Consider the following 6314-nt stretch of genomic DNA (forward strand, 5'->3'; position numbering starts at 1 on the left):
TCTTGTCAACAAACTTTTAATAAAAACTATTACATGCTTTAGCTCAGGAAATACTTGATAAAAATGCATTTGAATATTACTGTTTTTGTTAGTGAGATTCCGCTAGAAATTTCATTTGGGAGAAAAGTTTGAATTGCCACTTAAAAGAACACTGATAACTTGATTTTATGATAAATTACCACTTGTATTGGCACATTCAATTCTTAGAAAACTAGTAGGAGGTGGGAATTATTATATCCATTTTATAGTGAAGAAAATGGAAGTTCAGAAAGTCTCAAAGCCTTCTTCAAAACCAAATAGTAAATTTCAGAACTGTGGCTTTATCCAGATGGTTTAACTCTATATCCAGAATTTGTTGTTTTCTTTTCTTATATTATTTCCAAGGAGCTATGAAGTACACATTAAAAAACAAAAACAAAACACAGAAAAAAAACATGGTTGAAAGTATAAGATAAAGATGTTTAATAGTTCATAGTACTTTCTCTACAAGAAATTAAGAATTCAAAAAATGATGAAAGAATAGAAATCATAGTCCAGCAACATTGTAATAAGGTGGTGTGGCCTAATACTCTGAACATCAGCACTGATACCCGTGGGAGTATCTGCTTTGGCACTGGTTACTAGGCAGTTTTTGAGTCCATCAACCCTAGGTCCCTGTTTAAAGAATCTTTTGTTCTCCCTGTTGAATTAGCATTGAAACCTTAACTATCCTTGTTCATACTATTGCCTGAAATATAGTAAGTGCTCATTCACAAATCCCTGATGAATAAATTGTCTCTCTTTCCTGTCATTCACCCAGAGACAGATTTCATTCTCCTGAACCTAAAATTGATTATTAAGATAGGATTACCTATTGTCATTATTATATATGGCACCTAAATATATAAATAAATATTAAGAGACCTAAAGGGGAAAAAATAGATAGCAATACACTAATAGTAGGAGACTTTAACACTTCAGTTACATCAGTGGATAGATCATTCAGAGAGAAAAATGTGTAAGGAAACATCAGCCTTAAATGACATGTTAGATCAGATAGACTTCACATTTAGATACAGAACACTCCATCCAAAAGCAACAGAATGCACATTCTTCTCAAGTGCACATAAAATCTTTTTGAAAATAGATCCTGTGTTAGACCACAAACCAAGTCTCAGTAAATTGAAGAGGACCTAAAATGGTAAAAAGAATCTTTTCTGACCACAGTGATTTGAAACTATAAATTAATTACATGAAGAAAACTGGAGAATCTACAAATATGTGCAGATTAAACATGCCACTGAGTCACAAAGGGGAGGGGCTCAAAGAAAATTAAAAAAAAAAAAACCCTTAAGACAAATGGAAATGTAATAGACCAACATTTATGGGATGCAGCAAGAGCAACTTTAAGAGGGAAGTTCATAGCAATAAATGCCTACCTCAAGAAACAAGAAAAAATGTCAATCTAAATGTATACTTGAAGCAATGAGAAAAAGAAAAAGAAAACCCCAAGTCAGTAAAAAAGAGAAAAAGAGGCGCGCCTGGATGGCTCAGTCGGTTGAGCGTCCAATTTCGGTTCAGGTCATGATCTCACAGCTCGTGAGTTGGAGCCCCGCGTCCGGCTCTGTGCTGACGCTCAGAGCCTGAGCCGGCTTCGGATTCTGTGCTTCCCTCTCTCTCTGCCCCTCCCCCACCCGCATTCTGTCTCTGTCTCTCTCAAAAATAAATAAAAACATTTAAAAAGAAAAAGAGAAAAAGAAATATCAAAGTTATACTAGAAGTAAGTGAAATAGAGACTAAAAAGATGAAAGAAAAGATCAATGAAATTAAGAACTGGTTCTTGGAAAAGATAAACAAAATTCAGAAATCTTCAGTTGCTTTCAACAAGAAACATGATTCACATCATAAATGAAAGAGATTTACCACTGATAACACAGAACAAAGGATCATAAGAGACCACCATGGACATTTACACACCAACAAACTGGACCTAAAAGAAATGGAACAATTCCTAGAAACATAAAGACTGAATCATAATGAAATAGGAGATCTGAGCAGACTAAATACTAGCAGGAAATTGCTTCAGTAATCAAAAATCTCCCAACAAACAAAAGTCTAGAGACGGATAGCTTCACTGCTGAATTCTAACAAACATTCAAAAAAGGATAATACCAATTCTTCTCAAGCTCTTCCTAAAAATGTAAGAGGAGGGAACTCGTGCAAACACATTTTATAAGGCCTCCATTATCACTGGTAGTAAAACCAGGCAAGGTTGGCATCTGAATGAATGAATGAATGAATGAACGAACGAACAAACAGTTAAAAAAATACAGGCCATGATGTCTGATGAACATGCATGCAAAAATGCTCAACAAAAGCAAACTAAATTCAATAATGGATTAAATAGATCATACACCTTGATCCAATGAGATTTATTTCGGGGATGCAACGATGTTTCAACATCTGCCAATCAGTCAGTGTGCTGCACAGTGTTAACAAAATGAAGAATAAAAGTCATATGTTCATCTCAATAGGTGCAGAAAACATTTTACAAATTTCAGCATCCATTTATCATAAAAACTCTAAACAAAGTTAATATAGCAAGAATGTATTTCAACCTAATAAAGGCCATATGTGACAAGCCCACAGCTAGCATCATACTCAATGGTGAAATGCTCAATGCTTTTCCATTAAGATCAGTAACAAGACAAAGATGTCCACTCTTAGTATACTTATTTGATATAGTATTGGAAGTCCTAACCAGAGTACTTAAGCCAAAAATTAAAAGAAAAAAATTTAAAAGGCATCCAAATTGGAAAGGAAGAAGTTAAATTGTAACTACCTGAAAATGAAAACCTATTATGTAGAGAAAACCCTAAAGACTCCATTTAAAAACTGGTAGAATTAGAAACAAATTGAGTATAGTTGCAGGATATAAAAGTAATGTGAAAAAATCTGTTTAATTTTTATTCATTCATTTATTCATTTATTTGTTTGAGAGAGAAAAAGAGAGCAGGGGAGGGGCAGAGAGTGAGAGGGAGACAGAGAATCCCCAAGCAGGCCCTGCAGAGGCCAGCACAGTGCCCAACGTGGGGCTCAGATACATGAAATGTATGAGATCCTGACCTCAGACACTTAATGAATGAACCACCCAGATGCTCTTGTTGTCTTTCTTTCACTAATGAACTATTAGAGAAATTAAGAAAATCCCTTTTGCATCAAAAATAAATATATAGAAATGAATTTACCCAAGGAGCTGAGTGATCTGTATAATGAAAACTAGAAGACATTGATGAAAAAATACAAGAAGACACAAATAAATGGAAAACTACTCTATACTCATGGGTTGGAAGAATTAACATTGTCAAAATGTCCACACTACCCAAAGCAATGCATAGATTCAATGCAATCCCTATCAAAATTCCAATGGTAATTTTCACAGAAATAAAACAAAGGACCCTGAATAGCCAAAGCAATATTGAGAAAAAAGAATAAAGCTAGACATACGATCTCTGATTTCAAACTCTCTTTGAAAACTATAGTAATAAAGCATGCACATATGACAGAGGAGCCAACCATATACAATGGGGAAAGGACAGTATGCAATAAATGGTGCTGACAAATTTGGACATTTTGAGTCACATGCAAAAGAATGAACCTGGGCCACTATGTTATACTATACACAAATTGAACTCAAAATGTATTTATGACAGAGGAGCCAACCATATACAATGGGGAAAGGACAGTATGCAATAAATGGTGCTGACAAATTTGGACAGTCACATGCAAAAGAATGAACCTGGGCCACTATGTTATACTATACACAAATTGAACTCAAAATGTATTAAGGGCTTCAGTGTAAGACGTGAAGCCCTAAAAATCCTAGAAGAAAACATAGGTGGTAAGCTCCTTGATAAAATCTTAGCAACGATGTTTTTAAATTGACAGCAAAAGCAAAAGTAAGTAAGTAGGACTACACCAAACTAAAAAGCTTCTGCACAGCAAAGGAAACCATCAACAAAATGAAAAGGCAACCTAATGAACAGGAGAAAAGAATTGCAAACCATATATCTGATAAGAGCCTGATATCCAGAATATACAAAGAACTCCTACAATTCAATGGCAAAAAAAGATCCATTTAAAAAATGGATAAAAAAAAATGGGCAGAAGATCTGAAGAGCCATTTTTTGACAGAAGACAAGTACATGAAAAGATGCTCAACATCATTAATGAATAGGGAAATGCAAATCAAAAACACAATGAGGTATCATCTCACACATGTTAGAAAGGCTATTATAAAAAAAGAAAAAACACAAGTGTTGGCAAAGATGTAGGGAAAAAGGAATTCTTGTACACTGTTGGTGGAAATATAAATTGGTACAACCACTATGGTAAACAGCATGGAGATTCCTCAATAATTTTTTATAAAAATTAAAAATAGAACTACCATAAGATCCAGCAATTCCACTTCTGGGTATTTATCTGAAGAGAATAAAAACACTAACTAGAAAAGATATATGCACCCCCCACCATGTTCATTGCAACATTATTTACAACAGCCAAGACATGGAGGCAACCTAGTGTCCATCAATGGATAAATAAATAGTTATATACATATAGAATATTATTCAGTCATAGAAGAATGAAACCGTGCCATTTGTGAAAACATGAATGGACCTTGACAACATTATGCTAAATGAAGTAAGTCAGACATATTCCCTATAATCTCTCTTATATGTGAGATCTTAAAAAAAAAGCTCATAGGTATACAGAACAGATGGGTGTTGCAAGACGTGTGGAGTGGGGGGATGGGACAAATGGGTGAATTGAATTTTTTATTAAGGTAAAATATATTGAATACAAAAGTTAAAAAGATAGGTGATTACCTAATTCCATAATTGTTCTAATTCCCATGTTACATTTGATTTCCTACATCATAAATTATACATTATAAATGATCATCTATTCATTGGTCCCCATTTTTATGTTCAACTGACTAGTCAGAATATAATCTAAAATAACAGAATATAACCTGTTATTTTAGGGTATATTCTGTACCCCCACCCCCATGTGCAACCCCCATTCACCATTACACTAATGCATGCCAGTTTTTATTTGCCTTGCTATATATTATCGGGAGACCACGTTTTTGTCTTTTACTCACAAGTTCATGCAGAGCTCACAGCTTGCTTCATCAACCAACTGTTCATCCCACTCAATTTATAAGGTTAGTTCTAGGCCAATTGTACTCCTTAAGCCCCCTTCTGTGTATTTAAGTAGACTATATCCTGGCCTGTCTCAGATCAACACACAGAATAGTTTTTACCTCATTGATCTGTGTAAAGGTACGTCTCCAGTAGACATTTGACAAAATGGGGAAATTGAAACATGTCTTAGGATTCATATCGTGCTATCATGAAAAGTAAACCCAAGCTCTTGAAACTCATGTTTTCTTTCCCGCTCTCAACTGCTATGTTTTCTAGTAGCTTTCTCCTCTTAGGTAGTCGACTACACTTTAGGGATGCTTCAGCTATCCAAATAATGTTACTACTGTATGATTTATGTAAAATCAGTAAAAGTCATCTGATTCAGGCTTAAATACGTGAATTTTCCTTTGAGTGAATTCTGGTTGATAATTTCTTGTCATCTACCAATTTCTTTCCAGGATCTTATCCACATGATTATTGAGGCTTGTGTATCTCATTTTATTTTTTCCATCTAAACAACTTACTTTAGTTCTACCCTTTCATTTGGTCTCTGGAGCACTAAAGCCATTTCTTTTATTTCTCATTGTTTTCTTTCCAGTCTTTGTAGCATATTGTAGTGGATGGAACTGGACCTGAGACCAGTGTTTGATTCCCAGGACTAGTTTCATCACCTCGCTTAGAACCTTAAATAATTTATTTCCCTTGAGGGACCTCGATTTTATCATCAAACCGGAGAGCATTGGTGGTGAAATCTCGAGGACCCCTGCTACATTACAACGTGATTCTCTTTTGAAATATGTTGTTGCTTTTAATGCTGACTCGGATTCTTCAGATTTACCATCCTATAGTGTATCCTCTGTCGTCTTTTGTTTTCATGTCCCCTCTTATATATAGGTAAATCCACACATTTTCTGCAAGTATACTCATGAGGTCATATCCCTTTGGGGGGAAAGAATAGTTTTTCACAAGTGGATGGGAAATATTTTAGGATCATGAAAGGTTTTAACTATCAACTTGAGAAGAATTCATGTTGAACACAAATAATTGTATATTCTTTGAATGCACTTAAACTTGATTTAAGATCTTGTATAATGTTTAGCAAAAGGGCAATTGCTAAGTCTTGCTATC

Source organism: Lynx rufus, unplaced genomic scaffold (genome assembly GCF_022079265.1).
Source record: "Lynx rufus isolate CCGP_SWC_20201006 ecotype Redwood Valley unplaced genomic scaffold, mLynRuf1.p SCAF_4, whole genome shotgun sequence".
Classification (NCBI taxonomy): domain Eukaryota; kingdom Metazoa; phylum Chordata; class Mammalia; order Carnivora; family Felidae; genus Lynx; species Lynx rufus.